This window comes from Lissotriton vulgaris, chromosome 3_1, assembly GCF_964263255.1.
Source record: "Lissotriton vulgaris chromosome 3_1, aLisVul1.2, whole genome shotgun sequence".
Taxonomy (NCBI): Eukaryota; Metazoa; Chordata; class Amphibia; order Caudata; family Salamandridae; genus Lissotriton; species Lissotriton vulgaris.
This window is the reverse complement of record NC_141689.1, coordinates 2,029,867,225-2,029,891,216: the sequence shown is the minus strand read 5'-3', so window position 1 is coordinate 2,029,891,216 and position 23,992 is coordinate 2,029,867,225.

Sequence of the window (23,992 nt, the reverse complement as noted above, 5' to 3'; positions counted from 1 at the left end):
CATCCCCGGCGGCCTGGTGGGGCTGTTAGTGAAAATGAGGCAAGCTAATGCCCAGAGTTGCCGAGTGTGATCGCTGATCAGAGTGGGCACCGAGGCGAGAGAATTATCGAGTCTGCTGACCCTGGTCCAGAAACCTGCCGCGCCGGGAATCGAACCCTGGTCCCGGGCCGTCCTCTGCTCTCGGGTCTGCCGCCTCTAAACAGTGAGCCACACTACTTTAGAGAACACGTATATGTAAGTGGTATGGACCTAGGCCAGGTTTTGGGGAATATCCCCATGTTGGTTGCTTATAGGGGCAGGTCGCATGAAAAGAGTCCTACCCCCGTGTCTCAGTGTCCGATGTGAGAAGTTCATCCCATATATCACCCAGAGATACCAGAGTTAACAGATCCGCGAATAATGTCATTCGAGCAGGTGTATCGGCCCATTTCCAAGAATAGTGGGTTTATACTCTGTGGAAAAGGAGTGAGGTTCTGTCCCTTAATTCTTATTTCCCAACCCTAGAACAAATCCTACTGCTTATTATAAAGAACTGACTGAAGCTGCCTCTTCTACTGTAATGACTCTTGCTGATATTGAATTGTTCTTTGGTCTCCTCCTGCCTGTTGATATTTGGAGACAGGTTCATAATCAAGACCAAGTTGCGGAACTGGGAGGTACATGGGATGCTATTAAGGGATGGGATCAGGAAAGGAAGCCTGGTGATAAGCCCTGAGTCGAGATACTTGCTTTGCCAGGTCGTATTATTACATATTTGCATTCTCTTATCCCGTCGAAGAAAGTAAGTAGGGTCAAGTTGGCATTTTGTCGACAGAAGAAGGATGAAAGTGTGTTCAATTTTTTTACTTAGCTTGAAGATATACGTTTTTGAATTATAGTGGGCAGGACATTTCTGTTGAGGGAGGTGTTATATTGTTTGTTGACAGGTTCGTTTTTAACTTACTTTGTGAAATCCTGACCCTTGTAAAGGTGTGTGAGAGTACATGGACAACATCTTAACCTATGTTATTTTAAATATGGACCAATATTATGAGCATTGTGATCAAGTAAAGAAAGAGAAAATAGATAAGAAGAAGGATTTAAAGACAAAGGTGCTGGTGCAGCAAGATTTTAGAGGATATGGTAGAGAATGTGATGGTCCTGTCCGACAGCTCTCACATACTAGTAGGCAGACGGATATGACGCCTTTGGGGCTAAATCAGTGTGCATGTTGTAAGGAAGAGGGTCACTGGCGCAGCGAGTGTCCCGTGCTTTTGCAGAAGGTGGCAGTCCCTCGTGGACGGGGTCATGGAGTTGAAGGGGCTTATAGGGCTCAAAATGCTGCAGCCTCGCAGGGTCATTCTGATAATAATTACATTGATGACCCTTGTGATGGACAGTATTATCATGATGATTATGATACGGTTGAGGTGACAGGGAAGTCTTATAGCTAGTATAGCCAGGGACAGAGTGAGGGACCAGTTCCGATACCTGTAGATGAGCGTGGTCCTTATGGAACAGCGGAACTGTAAGGTTCGACTGAGGAATTTTTGTTGGACTCAGGTGCGACAAAAAGTTCTGTTTCTCAAAATATGGTCCCTGGGGCAGATATGATGTCTGGCCATAATAATGTGTAGGTAGGTTTTTCAGGTGTACCGGTTGTGAGCCCCATTTCAAGACCCCTTTGCATTGACTATTTGTCCTTTCACTGTGGATTCTACATTTTTGCTGCCATCTAATTGTGGTGAAAATGTTATGGGTTTAGACTTGTTGAAGAAATTGCATGCTACTATTTATTGTTTTCTGGAAGGTGTTTAAATTATGATGGGCCCAAATATGAGTACTACACAGTGTCTGTCGCTCCTTCTTCTTGCAGAATTTGCTGACATACCATCCACTTTATGGGCGATGGGTGATGCAGATGTGGGACTGCTACATATACCACAGATTTCAATTCAGGTTAAAGATAATGCTGTTTGCCTCTTATTCATCACTATAAAATATCTCAGGTGGTAGAATTGGCCCTTTTACCAATTATTCAGTATTTGATCAAGAAGGGAGTAGTTGAGGAGACATCTGCAAATATTTGTATTAGTCCCTTTTTCCCGATTCTTAAATGGACACCCTCAGGTTACCCTGATGATCATGAAGATGTTTACCGTTTTGTGATTGGCTTGCACAAAAATAATAAAGTAGTGGGGCCCGATTCACAGAACTCTCTTAAGACAAAATCCTAAACCTACTACTTTTGGTATTCACAGAAGTTAGGATGTTGTCTTAAGTTGTTGTAATTTTGTCCTAAGTCTGTCTTAAGTTTGTTTCTGTGAATCGGCCCGTGCTTCCTCAGTTTCCAGCGGTTTCAGATATTACTACACTTTTGACAATGATTCCTTCCACTGCTAAATTATTTTCTGTCATTGATTTGAAAACCACGTTCTTCAGTATTCCTATCCATCCAGAAAGCAGATATCTGTTTGGGTTCACCCTAGCTGAAAGGAGTTTTAGGTTCTGTCAAGCTCCTCAGGGCTATATAGAGAATCAGAGAATCCGAGCATCTATAGCCAGGCATTAAAAAGTCAGTTGGATTCCCTTTCGCTTCCTGCAGGTAATGTATTGGGGAAGTATGTTGATGACCTCCCTATTGATTCTGATACAGAGCAGGGTTGTAAAGATAGTACATTTACATTATTGTAGCATTTGGCTGAACATGAACATAAGGTTTCCCTTTCTAAATTTCAGTATTATAGACAGGATGTCACATATTTAGTTCACCTACTGTTAAAGGAGGGTAGGAGACTGACCCCGTAGCGTATCAGCATCACTGTTAAAATGCCCCTTCCACAAACTCAGAAAGTTGTGTGTGATTTTATAGGTATCACCTCTTATTGTCGGCAGTGAATACCTAATTATTCCCTACTAATCAATTCTTTGCTTCCACTACCAATAAAAGAAGTGCATGAGCCTCTGCCTTGGATGTCTGAATATCAATAGTCTTTTGAGCAATTGAAAACTGCGCTTTGTACAGCTTCAGTACTTGGCACTTCTAATTATAACAAACCATTTGTGTTGTACGTCCATGAGATAGATGGCTGTACGCTTTCTGTCCTAACATAAACATTTGGAGATAAGCAACAGCTGTGTGCTTATTTTTCTGCTGTTCTTGGTCCAGTCACGAGAACCCTGCAGATTTGGTTAAGAGAGGTTATGTCCGTGGCCACTCTGATCAGACAATCGGCTGAACTTGTACTGGTTACTGCCCATACAGTCATGGTACTCCATGCTGTGGATACACTTTCGAATAAGTCAAAGACACAACACCTTACCAGTGCACATCTTACTGGCTATGAATTGACATTGTTTGTTAAACATATTACGATCAAAAGATGTGCTACTCTGATTCCAGCCAAGTTACTACCCCTCCCTTAAAAGAGTGATGAAGTTGACAAACATGACTGTCTCTTCCAGATGGAAGAAGAGACAAAAGAACGGGTACACTTGACTGACGTTCCCTTATTTGACCCACAACGGTAACTATATGTTGATGGCTCTTGTTTCAAATTACCGTATGACACTACAACTGCAGCGTATGCTATTACCACTGCGTACAGTAGTAGTGACATCACAGGTCCCTTATCGTCGGCTCAAGCTGCTGAGCTTGAAGCCTTTATTTAAGCTTGCGAACTGAGTGAGGAATTGGTTGTCAATATCTATCCTGACCGCCAATATGCCTTTGAGGTTGTGCATAATTTTGAACAACTCTGGGCTGAGAGAGGGTTTCATACTTCTCCTGGTACAAAGATCCAGCATATTTTCTCTGCTTTGACACTTTTCAATAAATTGGCCGTAGTGTAGTACACAAAGGAAGGTCACTGATATAGATAGTGAAAATGCTTTTACAGATCGGACATCTAAGGAAATGGCCCAGACAAAGATGAAAAGAATGTCAGGCTAGGTGGGTGCCTGAGGTTGTCATGTTTGAGGACATCCTTGACAATATAAAAGAGAGAAAAAGTGAAGCCACAGTTGAAGAATTAGCAGTGTGGCAGGAAAGCATAGCATAATTGAATGATGAAGGATGTTGGATTGATAAGTCAGGCAAATAGAGATGGATGTTGCCAGATGCATATGTTCTCCCTGTAGTCACTATGGCTCACCACCCAGCTCACATTAGTGCTAAGGGTATTTGCAAGTTGTTAGACCCTGTATTGAAGAATGATAATATTCCTAAGAGGGATGCCGCTTGTAGCCGTGACCTGTAGCTGGTGAACTTTTCTGCATTATCTGGGAGCCTACGTCCTCTGCCACACGGACCTAATTGGGGCTGAATTCTTTTTGCGGGACAGAGCGGGACTGCGAGGACCACAAGGCAGAGCATCACGAAACACGACAAGCCTGGTGCCTCTTCCCGCCCCCCCGCCCTTCTCGATATAGACACACCCATCACCGCGATACGCGGGACCGCACGCGGGACAAGCCGGGCTAAGCCCGGGCCAAGGGCGGGCCCGTTGTAGCCCGTTCGAGACCGAGCAAGACTGGACTGGGCCCCCCTCTAACTCCTGGCATATTGTGCCCTGTCAAACTTTGGACTTCTGATATTGGAGTAAGTGTGCTTTGGTCTTACTTTGGTCACAGTAATGTCTGCTCGGGAGAAAAGGAACAAGACTGTTGATGAGCCATTATTTACTAGGTACACTAGATAGTTTTATCACTAGAACGAACTCTGTTATAGACCAGGGGATAAGTTTGATGGAAAGGCGGGTGTCGTAGGATTTGGCATTTGCAAAAAGGTCTCCTATGGGCCTCCTGGCCAACGCACATACACCGGAACCCAACAATAGAATGAATACCACTGACGTCGAGGTGCTCATGCATAGTCCCCCTCGCTCGCAGGGTTCTTTCTGCTCCCTGCTAGCTCCCAATACACACACAATAGTGGATCCGTTAACAGATTTAGAAGTTGCGATAGTGGCAGCAGAGGCAGCTGAGGAAAGTCCCTAAAATTTAGGTAATACCAGACAACTAAGAGGAAGAAAGGAAGGGGCAATACCAAAAAGGAAACAGCCAGTGCCTGTTGCTGCAAGTAGTAAAAAATCTAAATCCACCAAGGGTTTGGATCAAAATGCAACAACATCTCCCGTAGGCGTAAGTCATGTCGAGACACCAGGAATTAGTGCAGATTACAACATAAATAATATACGTGGTAGATCGGGTCCTGAGGGACTTGATGAGGACTCCCTTTTAAATAACTTGCCGTCCTTATTAAAAACCCTACTTGCCCTGTTGGAAGAGAGACTTCTTGGAATAGAAAAACAGCTTACCAAGTTGAAGGTAGAGGTAAAGAGCAATAAGGGGGGTGGGAAGCCCAAAAACAATTTTATGGGTACACAAAAAGTAATTGTGGCACCCGATGTACAGCCTATACAGCAACACACGAGACCAGTGGCGCAAATCAGCTTAAGTCTCCCAAAGGCAGCAAAAGGTCCCATAACCTCTCAACATATTCCTAGCTTTGTGGGCAAAGAATCTATGCCACTAGCATTACAACCTAAAGCTGTTGAAAGGGACACTTTTGATGAAACCCCCAGGCAGCTGAAACCATTAACTCTGCCCCACAATCGAACCCGTATGTTATAGTTCTAACGGGTGTGCCCGAATTGAAAAACTCTAGCAATGAGCCATTTATTTGCTTAAAAAACAAAGTAATACACTGGCTCAATACAAATAGACCATTACTCCCTTACATGCGAAGTAACATCATGATGATGCACAGGGTACCCTGGGTGGGACATACACCGAAAACAGTTGCAGGAGACTGTGTTCTGGTTAATTTTAGAGATCCTCACACGGTGGAGTACATTTGCTCTTGGGAGCAAAATAACTTCAACCCAAACCAAGGAACTACGATAGATGTTAGACCTCTATTTTTCCAACATCCACTTACTCGGACACCGCAGGATTATGGTCATACGTGGGGCATGGACAGGGTCAGGGTAGGGTGGGAGGATATAGACAGGGCCCTCCATATTTAGTGAGTTACCTACCATTACAAAATAGGTTTAGTCCTCTGGAAATGGTCGACTGACTGAATACGTCTAAAATTAGCATTAAGTCTCTGAAAGGGGGGGGACATGGAGCAATACTCCGTCCGTTTGAAGCATGATCATCAAACTAATATTGATCGTTACCCCATTGCAATTAGTATACAGGATTCAAATGTCAGTACCAATCCAAGAACTAACTCGCCAGATGTAGTGAAGAGTAACAGAGTTCCAATTTCTTTGACTAGTGAAAGGGACCATTTGAGAAAGGAGCCTGTTTCAAGTTTCATAGCAAATAGGGAGTCCACAGGTCGGGAAGATCTAATTACTAGCCCCACAGTGGAAAATGGGGAGTTAATATAGTAGAACCTGATACATTGTTAATAGGGAACCACAACTCCAAGGTATCAAGTCCCACTGAGTCTGAGAATAAGTTGGCTATTTTGTCATGGAATATCGCTGGGTTAAGATTAAAAAGGGGGGGCACAAACTGGGAGGCTTTCCTTTCAGCCAACCATATCATTGCTCTGCAGGAAACATGGGAAGCTAGGGATAGTTACTATCTGGATGGTTATCAATCATTTATTGAATTTGCAATACCATCCATGATGGGGAGACCCAGGGGTGGCCTTTTATTGCTATTTAGCCTGAAACTCCTATATAAAGCTGTGTTGGTAGTGACAAGTTCCGCAAATATTTTAGCAGTAAGATTGGAGGGGGATAATTTGCCTACAATCCTAGTAGTACATTTTTATAATTCTTTCACCAGGAGTGACGAATTAGACCATTTAAGAGCATTATCAGGGGTTTTGGATGATTACGATGAACACAACAATAGTTTTTATTCTTTGTTAGTGCTTGGAGATTTTCATATTCATGTTTGTCACATGCAATGTTTGCAGAATATGGACTCTGAAAATGACCCACCTGGGAATACTCATTTTGAGCACACTAGGAGTGGGTTGTATTTGGAGAGTTTTTTATCATCATATTATTTGTTTGCCCCAGCGCAAGGGGATACTGAGTGCCCTGTCCCAACGTTCAATGGTCAAGGCAATGAGTCTATTATTGACTATATTTTAGTGTCATGTCTTCTGATGGATAAATAGGTCCTTTAAGTGTCGAACAGAGAGGCTTTAGTGATCATAATCCACTTATGTTGACTATTAATATTAGGGCCCTTAAAAGTGAAATTGTCTCATCTAACATTTTAAATTCTAACATAGCCTCTAAATGTCAAGGCCGCAGACTAAGGTGGGAGGTGATTACTCCTACCTACTTCCTGGAAAACCTGTATAGGAGCAAAAGTGAGGATCTGACTATATGTTTAGGTGAAAACTCAGACCCAAGGGATATCTTGGATGCTTTTAATCGTCCTTTTTACAAAGAGGTAAACTTGCCCCATCTGATGTTTGTAAACACATTAGAACAAATGGTTGCTACTTACTGGTTGCCACTTTGGGGTTTGCCAGTTTTTGGTTTACCGTAACTTGGTGGGGGTTCATTAGCGTCTAACACATATTTATTTGCATTTGTTTCTGGTTTCTATTTGTCACTGAGTCACTCCTTAGTTGTTTGTAGGATCAGATGGTAACCCCAAATCCTCCAAAACGTCCCACATAATTTTGAGAGGCACTAGATCAAAGGCTGTTTTAAGGTCAACAAAGATTAAGTAGAGGCTGCCACCCTTTACTCTCACGGTCTTCCAGTAAAGTAGTTGGAGCCTTAATAACTGGTTGACCGTGGAGGTCTTTTCCCTAAAACCTGCCTGAAAAGGACTAAGGATCTGCCGTTCCTCCATCCAATTCTGGAGGTAATCAAGTATGATACGTGAGAATAATTTTTGACTCACATCGATCAGACTGCTCGGACGGTAGTTGAGCGGAAGAAGTGGAGAATCTTTTTTGAAGACTTGTATGATCTCGGCTCCTACCCATGTAACAGGTAATTTGGAGCCCTGTAGAATAGCTTTAAACAACAGATAAAGGTAAGGGACCCAGATCCCAGTTTGATCTTTATAAAGATCGCAAGGGATTTTATGAAGGCCAGGCGCCTTGCCAGCTGGGAGCCTATTTATAGCTAACACTAGCTCCTTCATAGTTATTTTGGGCTCTAAACATTCGTTGGTAGAAGAGGCCAAGGTGGGAAAATCCTGGTAGCTATTTTGGAAAAAATTCTGGGATGTTAGCTGATTGGGGGAACTACTAAAAGAGTTTCTTCAACCGGAGGGCGTATAGCTTCTGATAGTGATCCACCCAACTCTCCGGTGCAATATTTGGAACAATAGCATTTTGGCCTTCCTTGCTACCAGAGCGGGCTATAGATCAAAATTCTTTCATGTCCCTACAGCCAAGTGCATTTTTTTATAGCAATTCATTCAATGTTCTCCCACTTCTGTTTGGCCTCTGACTGCACTTTCTTATACTCAAGCCTCTTGGTTTTTATTAATGCTCTATTCACACTTTGTTTGCAACTCAGAGTGCCCCTTTTCTATCCTGCAGTTGGAATCATACCATGTATTGGTCTTTTTATGTTTCCTAGGTTTACCCATTGGTGGATTAAGTAGTAGGGTGAGGGCGGTAACTAACCCAACTTGGATATTAAAAATGTGGTCTGCAGACAGGTCGTGCCCCAGGTCTAATAGGCCGCTTAAATCATCAAGAGCCCGAAGTACAGTTTGGTAAAGGGAACTCATTAGTTATGGAAAACCCTTTACCATTGGCCATTTTAACCTTCTTCTATCATTAGATAATACTAATGACTCCTGATTTTCCTCACTTGAACCCATATTTAAGCTCATCTCAGAAAAATGTAATTCAAGAACCAGAGCGTTATGGTCACTATCATGGCGAGGTAAGACCACAAAATCAATGACCTTAGACCAGATATTGGTCTCCTCCAGAATATAATCAATACGGAAGGACTGCCCGGGACGATTAAAAGTATTCTTACCCTCCATATCAGATATTGTACGGCCATTGCATGCTCTCAGGGAGTGGGTCAAAGTAATGGATTTCAATTGGAGAGCTTTTGGTGACCATGCCCTTATCGGAGATAGTTGCAAATCAGGAATGGACCACAGAGAGTCCTCAATACTCGAGATAGGTTCAATCAGACCTGGGAGTGGCTCATACTGGCAATTGAAGTCTCCTGCAACAATCAGAGTGCTCGCCCCCTTAACCGTAGAAATAAGGTTGTCAAGGGAATCCAGTGTTCAAGATTCTTCACACAGCTTAGTGGGTCTAGAATAAACATTGATAAGGGTCATGCAACATTTTTACCTAAAAGAAAGTCCAATGCATAGGAGATCAGGCAAAAGGGAATTTAATTGGGTCACTAAACATCCCAAATGGGAGCCAATAAGAATTGTCAGGCCCCCAAAAGTTCTTCCCCTCATAGCAATCGATGCCAGATTATTAACTGACAGGTAACCCAGCCTATAGAAATTTTCCCTAGACCACGTCTCCTGAAGAAGACAAATATCGAACTTATCTATTAAGAGACCCCAAAAAGGGATAGCCAATTTGTTGGCGAGTCCTGCCACATTCCAAGACAGAATGGAAATTTTAACATCAGAGAATCTGGGGCCTACCACAATTTTCAATTGAGGTCCTATTGCCCAGAACTGGGCCATCCAAGGGACTATCACTCTTTTCAGGTTCACAATTAATGGTTTACTTCTGAATAGTCTGCAAAATAGGAAAAACATAGGGTGTCGAATATAGGCCTTCAGGAAAACCAAGCTCTGATTCATCCACGTTATTATTTTTTTGGTTGTCCCAATTGAGTCTGTTGTTATCTAACCCTAGGTTTATATGGATCGAACACTGGGTGAGGGGTTTTCCATAGGCTTGGGTGGGAATTGAGCAATATTTAAAGCAGCCCGCCCTGCCAGTCAATCAACGTCCCCCAATGGGGCAAACCGGTCAATTACGGGAATGCTGTAGTGCGATTAATTTGGATATGGAGTAGTGGATGCAATGTAACAGGGCTTTGCCCATCTATCAAGGTCAACTAGGGGCAAGGGAAACCTGCCCTCCGTGGTCTTGGGTTGAAGAAATCTAAAGTCAGGGCTCTAATAGGCATGGAATGAATAATAGGAAATGGGGATTGTGCCACTAATATTTGGATGGTTTCTGGGTGCCTAAAGTTAATGATCACACAATCTCCAGCAATAGACTTCTGAGTAGGGCCCACCCACGAAACCCTCCTTACCAACAAGATTTCACCTGCCTTATCGTACGTAAACTGCTTATTTTTCACCAGCCAGAACAGGATCTTATTACGAAGTTCAAGTTGGGATTCTTTAAGGCCTTCCTTAAGTCCTGGAATTCCTGCCAGAATAATAACAAAAGGAACAGCCTCAGGGGGGAGGTTAATTATAGGGAGAAAAGATTGCTGAGTCACACCACTTCCACCCCCAGAGTTCTCCTCAGCAGAAGGCATAACACTTGGATCACCATCAGTTGGCTTTTTACCCGATGGAGTAGGACGGGCAGTCAGGGGCTTCGGCAGTTTGGAATTATTCCCCTGAACACCTTGAGGGGCTAGTGAACGTGCGGGTCCTTGGTCATGAAATAGCAACCCTGTATCACCAGTTGGATTTCTAACTTTAGGAGTAGGAGGAGCCTGTTTTTGAGGCACTTTACCAGCTTTGGATAACTTAGTTGTCAGACTCAGGAGTGAGTCCGGGGAAGTAGAAGGCCCAGCATTAAGTATACTAACAATCGGAGTAACTTCATTGTTAGAAAGTATTTGTGATGGATTTTTAGGAAGCAGAAGATTTTGAAGGTGCAGGAGAATGGGAGCAATCTCTTCCCTTACCATTATTCTACACTGGGACAACAAGTCTACCACTAAAGCTTGGGCCCAATTGGGGTAGGTCTGGTCAACTGGGCACTTACTAGCGTTAACTAGAGGGGTACCACTTTTTTTTGTCTTTTCAAGACCTCTGCCAGGCCCGCCCCTATATTTTTTCCGTTTAGGGCCCCAGTTGCTTCCCACAGTACTTTTCCTTGGCAAACGGGCAGTAGACGGAAGGCCCTCAGATCTAGACACAGTACTTGGAAGAGTGATATGTTCATTACTGTCTGAAACCATATTTGGACTCCAATTAGTTCAAATAAGTTTGTTGAATCAGTAGGGGGAGGAGAGGTAGATGGAAAACAATCAGGAGTGATTGAAAGACGTCTTTCAGTCAGTTCAATTTCAGTGGTGACCACTCCTATCGCCTTTTGAAGGATTAGGTCAATTGCTGTGGGGACTAGAGGTGACAGAGAATTAGCCTTGGGAACAGTGCGCTTCACAGCATAGGCACATTTCCCTTGTGCACGGGTAGGGGGAATTGGTGGGGCCATTGCAAACATATTAGTGCATGCAGCAACAAACAGACCTATAAGGGGTCACAGTACCTTCAGATCCAGACAATAAAACAAGGCTCCAAGAGTTTAGGGGTTGCCCAGCCCAGTCTCCTCCGGTCGAGGACGGGCGCGGTACAGGCCAGCCCTTGGCCTTATTGCCCAACTCTTCTCACTCCTGAGAGGAAAATATTGATTCATGACACCAATGCTGCAAATATGGTCCAGAAAGAAATCTATGACCTCATGCAGATAGATGAGGGCATTTTCAAGACTTCTTCCCTCCTTACTGTCTCCCTTTCTGATGCTGACAATATGGAGTGCTCCTAAGACGTTTACCTATGACTTTCTGTTTTATTGATTGATATGGCTTTTGGTATTATTAGAAAATGTTTAGCTTATGCAAAAAGAAGGGTCTGTTAGAATAGAAAATTTATGCTTGCGCATTGTTTTATGTATTTTATCATTTGCTGCACCATTTTCTTTGTCTGCGTCATTTTGAGTTATAATCAAAACTTATTTTTTGCTATTTCTGAGATAAGGCCTTGTGTTTCTCCGAGGTTAAGTTTTGCTTCACTAATGAATGCACTGTTCTTATTAGCGCATACCTTTCCCATTAGATAGAGACCTTCTCCCACTCGTCTAGTGGGGGGCACGGGCAGAGCGACATTGAGTAGCAGATAGCATGTGCCTGTTCTAAGAATCAAAGCGTATCCTCTGTATGTCACTGTTTAGCTGCATCTGCTTGGGAAAATTCCATTGTAGGCGTGTTTTCATTGGTTCTAAAATGTGCATAATGTTTCTTTATGCTTGCTGATGTCAGTCCCACAGCAGCACTTCTAGCGACAAGGCAGACTGGGCTCCACTCTGAGTACACCAAAATCAACAGTATTGGTTTGTATTCTCTACTGTCTGACCGACTCTTCATTTGGTATGGAAGGCTGAGAGGTGGTCGTGAGTGACCCAGGTGACCCTAATAGGGTCACTTCTTTCAGTGGGTATGTTTCATCTGGGAGCCCATTCCTGTGCAGAGCAGGCCATCTCCCTTCTCAGGAAGTTAAACAGGATTCAGCTGTGCTGGAATTCTGGTACAGGTCAAACTTCTCAGTGACTGCAAAGCGCTCCTCTGTCTAAACAATGTATTGGTGTTGTAAATATAATACAGTTCATCCACATTAAAATGCAGGAGCTCTAATCTGGCATTCATTATTTTTTTTACCTTGCAGGGCTGTTGCCGGGCTGACATCCAACATCAACATTTTCCGCAGTGAACTTAAGTGTGGTACAGAATGGTCAAGGCCATGATAATATCCGCACAGAGAAGTGCGAATGTAGGTTAATGTATTTCAGAGAATATTATCCCATATGGGTGAACAAACAAATGTGTGCCAAGAGTCATTATTTAAGAAAGATGTCAACTTTAAAAAGGAACATATAAAATAGTGGTGTTCCTCGTTCAAGGCCTGTGTAACCACAAAACAAGAAAGGAATTTCACGCAAAAGCCTTCCTCTTATTTGATGATAATTTTGCAGTCATTGGGGCCTGTTGTTTAAGAGGAGAGTACTCTGAACTTCAAAGAAGGATAAGAATGGCTCTTTGGATATTTAACTTTTTGTTTCATGGCTATAACAGTTCCTTATTTCTAATGGCAACACATTCCAGAGTTCTAGAAATAGAGATACATAACTCTTGTGGATTTTTCTCCATGATTCTTTGATTGTAATTGTGCAATCCGGATTGCCTTTTAACCTTTCAGGACATGTGTGTCGATATGTGGGGGAGCTTGTAATGGGGGAAAGACCCTCTAATGCTTTGAAGGCACCACAAAGCAATAATATTTTTTTCTGTGTATCTGTGTCCAGAGAAAATCTTAAATGGCCTGTGAGTAGTGTGATGTTTCAAAATAAATAAAGGCAATGTCTGCCTGCTTTCTTTTGGGGAATTCAATTTTTCAATCTCTTTTTTCTGAACTTTGGAATAAATGATGTCACAGAGTTAAGTCTTGGTAGCAAGGCCCTGTTCTTTTCTATCTAGTTTGGTGGAGTATCTGTAGGTTCCTTCCATGGAATAAAAGTTAGTATCTAAATAAAATCTGTTGATATGGTGATAAATACAAGGATTTAGATCAAATTAACATGTATGTCCTTGACTACATTACTCGTGGATTGGATGGCTGCTAGATTGATCAAGCCAGGAGAATTGAGCAATTCTGTCTGAAGAATATTTCGCTCTGAGAATTTCAGCATTAAGCTCTTTATCCAGTAGTAGATTTGATCCAAGCATGTAGAAATCATTGAGTTCTTGTGTTCTGGGTCGTTCAGTTGGATATAAAATTAGTTGACAATTATATCACAATTGAATGGGTTTGCTTAGATTGAGCCGCACATCTTAGATTTGTTACGCCAAGTGTAATCGTGACAATCAGTCATTCGGCAATTGCAACTACGGCGAGGGTGCTTAAGGTATATAACACCTACCCACCAAGGTGTCGTTTCCTCCCAAGATCCAAAGGGAAACTTGGGTCACATATGCAAAAATACAATACCTCAGCACACCCTTCTCATTATTTCTGTGAATAGTAGTCTCAGTATTACTTGACACAATTTTGGCAAACTCGATGCCCTGTATAATATAGTCCAGAAAAACAACTAAAGTCTCAGGAAGTAATGATATGATAGTCCAGACAGGTCTCCTTGGATTGAAGTTTGTTTATTTTCATATATCACTGGAAGCAAGCAGCCGACGCGCGTTTCGCCCACAGGGCTTTTTCAAGGCTTGTAATTTAATTCCTTCTAGTGTAAAAGATCCGCGAAAAATATTTCCAGAAATCAGTATTTAAAAATCCAGTCAGTCACACCTTAAGAAATGGGTCTGCTTTTTGTCATTTGTTCTATGTTATATTGAAAATATGTCCAATAGGAGGGAATATATTCATTTCCTTTCCGAATGTAGGAGCCAAATTCCCAATATATATGTTTGGACTGGATCTACCTGGGCGCGTTACACTGCTCCCGCTGTTATCTAAGAGATTTTGTCTTGGATTTATCAAGATTCAAGGAATTACACCCATACCCTGGGATTGGATGCCATATATATTGGGAATTTGGCTCTTACATTCGGAAAGGAAATGAATATATTCCCTCCTATTGGACATATTTTCAATATAACATAGAACAAATGACAAAAAGCAGACCCATTTCCTAAGGTGTGACTGACTGGATTTTTAAATACTGATTTCTGGAAATATTTTTCACGGATCTTTTACACTAGAAGGAATTAAATTACAAGCCTTGAAAAAGCCCTGTGGGCGAAACGCGCGTCGGCTGCTTGCTTCCAGTGATATATGAAAATAAACAAACTTCAATCCAAGGAGACCTGTCTGGACTATCATATCATTACTTCCTGAGACTTTAGTTGTTTTTCTGGACTATATTATACAGGGCATCGAGTTTGCCAAAATTGTGTCAAGTAATACTGAGACTACTATTCACAGAAATAATGAGAAGGGTGTGCTGAGGTATTGTATTTTTGCATAAAATTAGTTGACACCTGCACACATCTAGAACTGAATATGGCATTGTGACTGCATCAGATCAAATTATTGCAAGGGTGTATTAAATGGTAGACATGACAGAGGTGATCGTTGAAAAAATCACTTTTGGTAAGCCAGTTCTAATTTTTTTATTTGGTTTGTCAGAAATCATTGGAGTCATTGGAGGGACTTAGCGTTGATCCTGGCTCAGTTTCCAACCATTGCAGAAACATTCGTGAGCAATTATGTAACATAGGAGTAAATGGAAAGAAAATAGAAAATTGAATATAAAATCAAGCAATGCTTTCAGAAAGTTCACCTTCTTGTTTTAGGTCAATGTTAGGGCTAGGTCCAAAGTTCCAGCAGGAGAAGTTAGGGAGCATCCCAGATCGGGTGACAGCAGAGCATCCGCGGCCGGCAGTGGGAGTACCTGCAGGGCGGTGACGTGGGGAAGGGGACGGGCAGGGGGGGGGGTAGTAATGTATTGATGACGGAGCTTCCCAGGTAAGTAAACATTTAAATATATAAAATGAATTTTATTGAGTGCACTGCATCCCCAAATGCAACACAGTGCGCACAACAAAATTTGTTTTATTTATTTAAATGTTTATTTTCCTGTAAAACTCAGTAATCCATACATTACTACCCCCCACCCTGGCCCTCCCCCTCCCCACATCACCGCCCTGCAGGTACTCCCACTGCCGGCTGTGGCTGCAGCAGAGTGCTGAGGATCTTGGAAACTGGTGCTCAAAGACAAAGGCGGCTACTTGGAAATGCACTGTACAGATAGCCTTACAGATACATTTGTATGCGATGTGACACTGTGAACGTAGAATGAGAGGAATGATTGCAAGGTGAGTGATGTGACATACAAGTTTGGGTGCAGGTGAAAGTGCAGAGTGGAATAAGTAAATGAATGGTGAGTGATATGATTGTTCAAGTGAACAGTGAGAGTGACAGTGTGAGCAGTATGATTGTGTAAGTGCGATATGGGTCTGTATGAATCACAGCAATCTGGTTTTTTATCAGGTTTGAGGATTAAGGTCACTATGGCATCATTCCAAGAAGGGTGGGGGATCTCTTCACCTGCATTGAAAATAGCTTCAAAAAGTTCCCTCAGGGAGGGCACCAAATACTGACTTAATTGTTTTAAAACTTCTAAGGGCAGACCGTCAGGTCCCGCTGCCTTGCTGGATTTTCCTGATTTTATGGCAGTTTCTATTTCTTGCACGGTTATTAAATTGTTAAGACCAACTTTCTGAGATTCAGATACTTTTTCTGGTAATTCCTGATCTAACTACTCTAGGAATTCCGACCTAGTTGTACATAAATCTTCCCTATAAACTTCTTCAATAATAGTCCCTGCTATAATAGGACTTCCAGCCAGCCCAAAATTAAGTTCATTTATTACGTTTTTTGCCTGATCACTCTTTGCCTTCCAGGCAAGTAATTTACCACAGCCTTCCCCATAATTGAAATGGGCCAACTTACTAGTGTGCCACCTTTTTTGAAGTCACCTTTCTATAACTGATGACAGATGGTTTAAGAGTTTGAATCAAAGCCTTCCCAGCATCCTCTCCCACTTCATTTTGCTGACTTTTGTATTCCAAGCTCTGAATTTTCCTCCCAATATTAAGAATTCCTGCCCTGCGCTGTTTATTTTTATAGGATTTGATTGATGTAATCCTGCCCCTAAAAAAGGCTTTGTTCGCATCCCAAACAAATCCTATTGGAGCACTTCCTCGGTTATTAAGAAAAAACTCCTGGGACTCCAGACCAAGTTTCTTTATTACCTGGTCGTCAGTAAGTATGGACCGATCCATAGTCCACCTACGTTGTTTTACTGCCGTTGAGGGGACCAGTGTCAGTGAAACTGTGGAATGGTTGGACATATGTGCTCTTACATGGTCTACATTCTGAACCTGATCTTTTATATTGAGGTCCACTAAAAATAGGTCAATTCTGAAATGATGTCAATATTTTTTATTGTTAAAGGTGAAGCTTTTTAAGGCTCCCTTCTTTTCTCGCCATATATCGCACCATCCAAAATTTCTTATTGTATTTTTTATCAGAGCCTTGAATTTATTATGCATTATATTTCTACTTTTGGTCGAGCGATCGAGATTGACATCTAAGACCACATTAAAATCTCCTGCCAACTGGATGTCGCCAACACTCGGGGTACTGTAATAGGTTGTCTTCTCCGAGTTTGATTACTGGTCCTGTAATTTAGCAGACCACACTGTGCAGGTAACAGAGTATGTTTTTTTCTTTAAAAGACCTTAATTAAAATTATCGGCCTCCCTGCATCCAACCAGCGTCCCGTTTCAATATGTGAATGGCTTCTTGAAAAGTCCTTTTGTTTTCTGAAATAAAATGTGTAACAATTGATTATGTCTTTATGATTTTATGGGTAAACTGTATTTTAAATTGTATGTGTAATAAATTGTACAAATGGTTTTTGACATATCAATCTTTGGGTTTATGTGTATTAGTCCGGTGTTGGCTGACACAATGAAGTTTTAGGCTATTCTAATTGTTTTGTGATTTGTAATATTTTTTCAGCTTAGACTGTACTTATAATTGTGTGCGAACATCTCTGGGACATTTTTGATTTTGCTGTTGTACTTACCCAGTCACTATTGCAAGTAGTAGGGTACCTCCCTCTTTCTGCAAATGAATACATCCCATTTCATTTACAGCCCTTTTTAGTTTCAAGGCAAGGCTCTTTAAACAACAACAAATGGTTAGTATATTTATTTTGGAAAGAAGGCATTCCTACTAGCGAGATGCCTTTTCACTAAATGAATTCTCTCACTGTGGCAGTAAAATATAATACAAATGTAAGGAATAGTGAATAGGAAGAGTGGGTGCCCAGGGGTACTGGAACCAGTGAAAAAAACTAACAAAGAATCATTAACCAGTTCCAAAGGGTTGTAAATATTTTTTTAAAGACCTGTGAAAAACTAGAGTGAGGCTGAGATAAGAATCCAGACAATGCGCAGCCGAGCCCACAGCAGCTCAGACTTCAGCGCTGCGCACCTTCACAGATTCGATAATATCACAGGATGATTGATTGAATAGTGGGTGGGCTGCTCAGAAACTCAGCTCATCCAAGCCATTTCAGTATGTGACTAGCCTCCCCCCTTAAAATACTATATTTTATTTTGAAATTTTAGAAGCTAGAAACAGCACATCTGATTGATCTATGCACATGTTTATTATCAAAATAGGAACAGGCTTAAAAAATGGTTGTTCACTTATGAAGAATATTGTATTAATTTCAAACTGCGTTAAAGGCCACCACATTAGAAATATTAAGATTTGTATCCTCAAAACAGGCGGAATACATTATTACTCTCTCAATTTCAAGCTGGTATATCTGTTCTATTCTAGCCTCTGCTCCCTTTACATTGAATTTTAAGTCTTCTAGCTAAATATATTCTGCAGGAGAAACAATTGTAAATAATTGGTTGGTACATAACCGGCATTTTTGCTATATTTAATTTAATGTTGCACTTGGGAACCAGAGACGTGAATAGCATAATTATCGTAATTAGACACTTTCATACCTTACCTGATTAGCTAGTGTCTAAGGCTTGTTTGATTTCAATGTGTAATTACTTTCTTTACAGCTATAATTACCGTGTGTCATTTATTAAACATTTACACAATATGACTTTTATCTCTCTGGCTAAATGCTTATTTTCAGATGCCTGAAGGGTGAAAGGTCACTAGTTGGTCATGATTTATCTTTAATATAATTTACGTGTTCGGCTGCACTACAACTTGGAAGCCCCCATCTAAAGTTTCCAACCTCTCAAACACAACCTTTCCCACAATCATTAATTAGAGCTAATTACTAATCAATGTGTAAATCTTGCAATAGTGATGAATTCATTTTTTAGAAAAGATTCACTTCGGCTTACAGCTCAGAAACTGTGACTTGGATTTGCTTCTTTTAGGTTGGGAGCTCCACTGTCTAAAATAATGCAATAACTCAAGACTATTGGTTTAACAAATGCACTGTAGACAGCTCAAGTGCCCGCATTAAGCCAGCACTCTTGTTAATGATATGCTCTACGGCCGGTATTATGATCCCATGTTTGGCTCTGTGCCCATGCAAACCGGGTCTCCACGTTTCTTTTCCCATGTACAGCGCATAAACAAGGGTGGCTGCTCCGTTAAGGCTGAGGACCATCGTCCCACTTACGAAATTTCCCCTAGATATAGAAAGATACAATGGTAATAAAGTTCATTTGTTGCCATTTTATTTTGCAAAACCCCATCCCGAGCAGAGCGTCTGGGGGGAGGGAGGGCTATCTACTGCTGGCTGTCAGGCAGAAGCAGGAAGCAGTAATAGGGCACTTTAGGTTTAAAGTGTGCATGTCTTTTTGGCCTGCCTGGGACATGGTCAGTTTAAATCTCTCTAACTCAGTCTAAGAGAGCTGGGTTCGAGACACCATAGGACTAGTTAATATGCGTGGTTACGTTTTATGGCACACGTTTATCATATTTGGATGCTCATGGCAGTAGTATAGTGTCCCACTTGTTGCTTGTCGTACCTTTGTCTCTTCATTTTTCTTGTGTTTCAACAGTTGCTACCTCAGCAGCAGTAAATTTCTTAACATCTTATAACCAGGTGCTCTTGTTAGTGGGCCGGGTTGCTTTTCAACTCATTGATAAATTCCTCTTAGATAGAAGGGCTACTTCTACAAATTTGCAAGTTTGCTTGACATTTGTCCTGCTCTTCCTAGTCAATGCGAGTTCCTCTTTTCCTCATATACTTCTGTTTGAGAATAGATCCCCCACTTTGTGAACCCCTATCTCCTGCCACTGTTTTTTGGGTGTTTTGGCCATTTTGTGAAATATTTTCAGAAACCAAAGTGGTATATCTCTCCTCAACACAGCATTGAGGTTTTACTGTTTCAGGAATAAGTGGCACCAATCCACTACTGTACGAAGTGATCTCTGACTAAATTTATTTTAGATATGCCCTAGTGTCACATTATGGGGCATATTCTCAAGGACCTATTATTGAGTTAGCGGCACTTCATCTCAGCCAAAGTGGTGATAAATGTATCACTCTATTCACAAGCTCATGCTAACAGCCGATATCAGCAGTTTACCTGCAATAGTGGCCACAAAAAACATTGCCACAGATGACACCGGCAAGTAACGCAAATGTTATGCAGAGTAGGTCTTCCTGTGCAAAAAGCTGTGACAACACCACTTAGCGCAACATTCTCAATGACCAACCAGATCAGTGATAAAATCACAAAACATGCAATAAGGGGCGTTAGCAGCAGGGATTTAAAACCTGCTGTTACCAGGTGTAAAGTCGAATGACAACCTGCACCTTAAAAGGGAGCCTAGCCCAAAGCCACACCTGAAGAACAACAGATGCCATGGAGCCACTGATCATGCAGCTCGGACACCTAGAAAGGCCACAACACCCACCGCCACCACCCCCAGGACCCCCCAGCCCCAGGGGCCTACCCCGGGGACCCCTCCCCCGCCCGGACAAAGATATTTCTTATCAACTTTACAAAATCATGAACAAAACAATTTGCCTGATGTCGCACAATTACAACAATTAACATTCATGTGTGGTCAGAAAAAGGAGAATCATTCATTCATCATTGAAATGCCAAACAAAATATTTCATTCAAATTTAACTGAAAACAACTATCTGGAAGAGTCATTGCCGGTCTTACCTGGACAATCTGTAAGTCACAGCCTGCAAGACGAAATTCAAGATAAGGAGGTGTGCCATGCGCTCATCAAAGGACAGAGAGAGAGAGAAAGACAGAGAGAGAGAGAAAGAGAGAGAGCGAGAGAGTGTGAAAGAGGGAGAGAGAGAGGGGGAGAGAGTGGAGAGAGAGAGAGAAAGAGAGAGAGAAAGAGAGAGATAAAGAGAGAAATGGAGAGAGAGAGAGAGAGAGAGAGAGAGAGAGAAAGAGCGAGAGGGAGAGAGAGGGAGATAGGGAGAGAGAGAAAATGAGAGAAAGAGAGCGAAAGAGAGAGAAAGAGAGAGAGGAAGAGAGAGGGAGAGAGAGAAAGAGAGAGAGAGAAAGAGAGAGAGAGAAAAAGAGAGATTGTACAAATAGCGTACGGCCGCTCGGGCTCTCAGCTCATACATGCCAACTGTTGTGTCAACTGTTGTGTGTGTATCGCTGTTGGTGCACCATAAGCCTAAGTCCTGTCCTCAATTGCAGCGCGAAAGCCACATCACATTTCCAGAATGTAAGCAGTAGTCAGAGTAACATAAGGGATTAAAGCTCCTTTGTCTCAATACATAAGGCAGAAGGACATGTACTTCTCCGACCTTGGTCTTGAATGCGGCTGGCACCCACTGAGAGAGATACCATAGCAGATGATGACGAATCCCACACCACGCACAGCGCTAATGAAAGACCAACGTATCCACAACCCTCACACAAAAGTCCCTGCTTGAGATACTCCTGCATGGGATGCCCTTGACACTTACAGACCCAACAACCTATTACGTCTAAACGTTGCACAACTCATTGCTCCGAGCTGTGGCATATCATCCACATAACTGCTGCAGGTCAGAAGAGTGCCAGTTCTATGAGTGCCAACTACTCAATGGGAGGACATCCCGGGCACATGCACAACCCCTGTCACATGGAACTGTACCGTGTACGTATGCTACATGTGTTGGGGGCACTGGCACTGTCAGTGTTGCACATCAATTACCATCTGAACTTCTGTCTTCTGTACGTCACCTGCGTCCAGTCCTGGTACCACTGTCGATCGTGCACATCCGAGTGGCCCATGAATGTCTGGCTAGCCAACACAACGGTAGTTGAACCGGACTCTGACTTGTTTATGTGACCCTGTTGGCCTACGACCTGGAGTGAAACCGTGATACCCGTGCATGGGATGCCTTGATATTAGGCGTATGTGCTGGCAGTTGGTCATGGGAGATTGTACAAGTCCTCGTGTGCAGTGACCACATCGAGGCGCTCCTCCATTGGGCTGTGTTGTGGATTGGTGAACCCGTGTAGATGGAGCACATCTATCCAGACCAGTTAATGGATTGGCTCGCCCTCGTGTACATTGAACTCGACAACAACGTACTCATGGAACTGATTGCCCAGGAATCTGCGCTCTCATTCATGCACAAGTAAATACGTTCCAGCAGCCACAACTGATTGTAACCCAGAGCAAAGGTTCCAACATCTTGTTGCATCTTAGAGGAATAGTCACATATCCCACCACAACAGTGCACATGTCTGCATTCGTGCATTCGCCTGGCCTTAAAAATGCAGGTGCGTGCACCTACACGTGTTGACACACACCTGTGCCAGGTGCGGCAGTCCCATGTGCGCAGGTGCACAGAGTCATTTGGTAACGGTCCTAAATCTGATATAGTTCTGGAGGGAGAGGACACCCATGGCAATGCAGTACTACATGTGACCTTGTTAGATCCTCTTACCTGCTCACTGTAAACAGAGCAGACAGTCAGCGCAGTCCGGTAGTACAGCACTATGCAGATCCCATGGGCTGTGATTCGTGTCCCCTGACACGGGGCAATGAGCATACACCAAACATCACATAACTCGTCCAGCAAGTCAAAGTGGGCTGAGACTGTTGCCATCTGTAATGATTGTTGTTCATTTTTGCCTTCCCATTTCATGCACCTCTACATGTTGCCTGTTAGTGTCTAAAGCATTGGTCTGCATGTTGTGGCCCTTGTGTTGCCCGTACTGGCACGCACATGCTAATAAAGTCTACGCAACTTCACTAGTGTTCAACTGTGATGTGTGTTGATTAGAATAACAAATCGTGTGCCTCAATGAGCATTGTCCATACACAGGGAGGGACTGACTGACACATTTCACTTGGGGGTGAGTCCCTATTGACAGCTTCACTTCTGTGAGCCACATGTGTCTTCAGCAATGTGAGTATAGTGTTCAACTTCTTGCAATGTGCACAATGTGATCCATCAAAACAGGCTGTGTCCACACAGTTGAGTGTAAGTAGGTATGCAAAGAGATGTTCTGTTGTCACATGTGATGGGGGATACTACTTTGGGCCTGCTACCGAATGTGAAAATATTTATGCACAGTTCTAGTTAATACATGGACATGGGGCTACGTTGGGGTGTTGTTAGATTGTTGTTTATGAGGCCACAGCTAGTTCACACCTTCACAGTCATCGAATTGGCCATGTGGGTCAGGGTCAAACATGTGCATTGCTGTCATTTCCCAGGGTGTACCTTTTTGTGCAATCAATATCCGTACATTCATCCATACTTTTAAACTTGATTGAACATAGACATGACACATCTGTGTGATTTGGAAAGTTTCATTCACATCCTGTGGTGTGTCGGAGCTGAAGCAGTACATGGCCATGCAAACCATACATTACATGGTTGCCCAGCCGAGGGTCAACCAGAGTTCTTTGGGAATGATAAGTTAAGCAGAAGAGGAAGAGTTCAGCTGCAGCCTGATTGCTGTGTCATTGGTAAACAGCGCATATATGGCAGTCCATGTTGGGGTTCAGGTGAATGTCGCAGAGTGTTTCGGGGGACAGTGGAAGGTGTTGTTCCAGGGCATAATGCAGAGGGCTGAACCAAGCCGGAACAGGCCATATTGCGTGGATGAATGCTATGTCCTCGTTTTGCACACAGAGTCATTAACATCCACATCTTAGTCCACTGGTATGTCTTCTGTGTCAGGAGTGTCAGGTGTGTGTGATGGTGTTATGGCTGCATCACTGTGTGCCACTGATACATCAGGAGGCAGAGGTGTTATGGCTGCATCACTGTGTTCCTCTGACGCATCAGGGGGTGGAGGTGTTATGGCTGCATCACTGTGTGCCATTGACACATCAGGGGGCGGAAATGTGTGTGTTGAAGTTCCTGAAGCAGTCATCTAGGACAGGCTCTGTGGCCGCAATGGCAAGATGAGGATCTGCAGGGCATGGAAGATCCCCGCTACATCTCGCTGGTGTTCAGCCATGGTTGCCATCCTTCCAGCCTGCATCCATTCCATGTTCTCCATTGTCCTCTGCAGCTGTGCCAACTCTGTGCTGGCATTGCTGGAGCCTGTCTGAC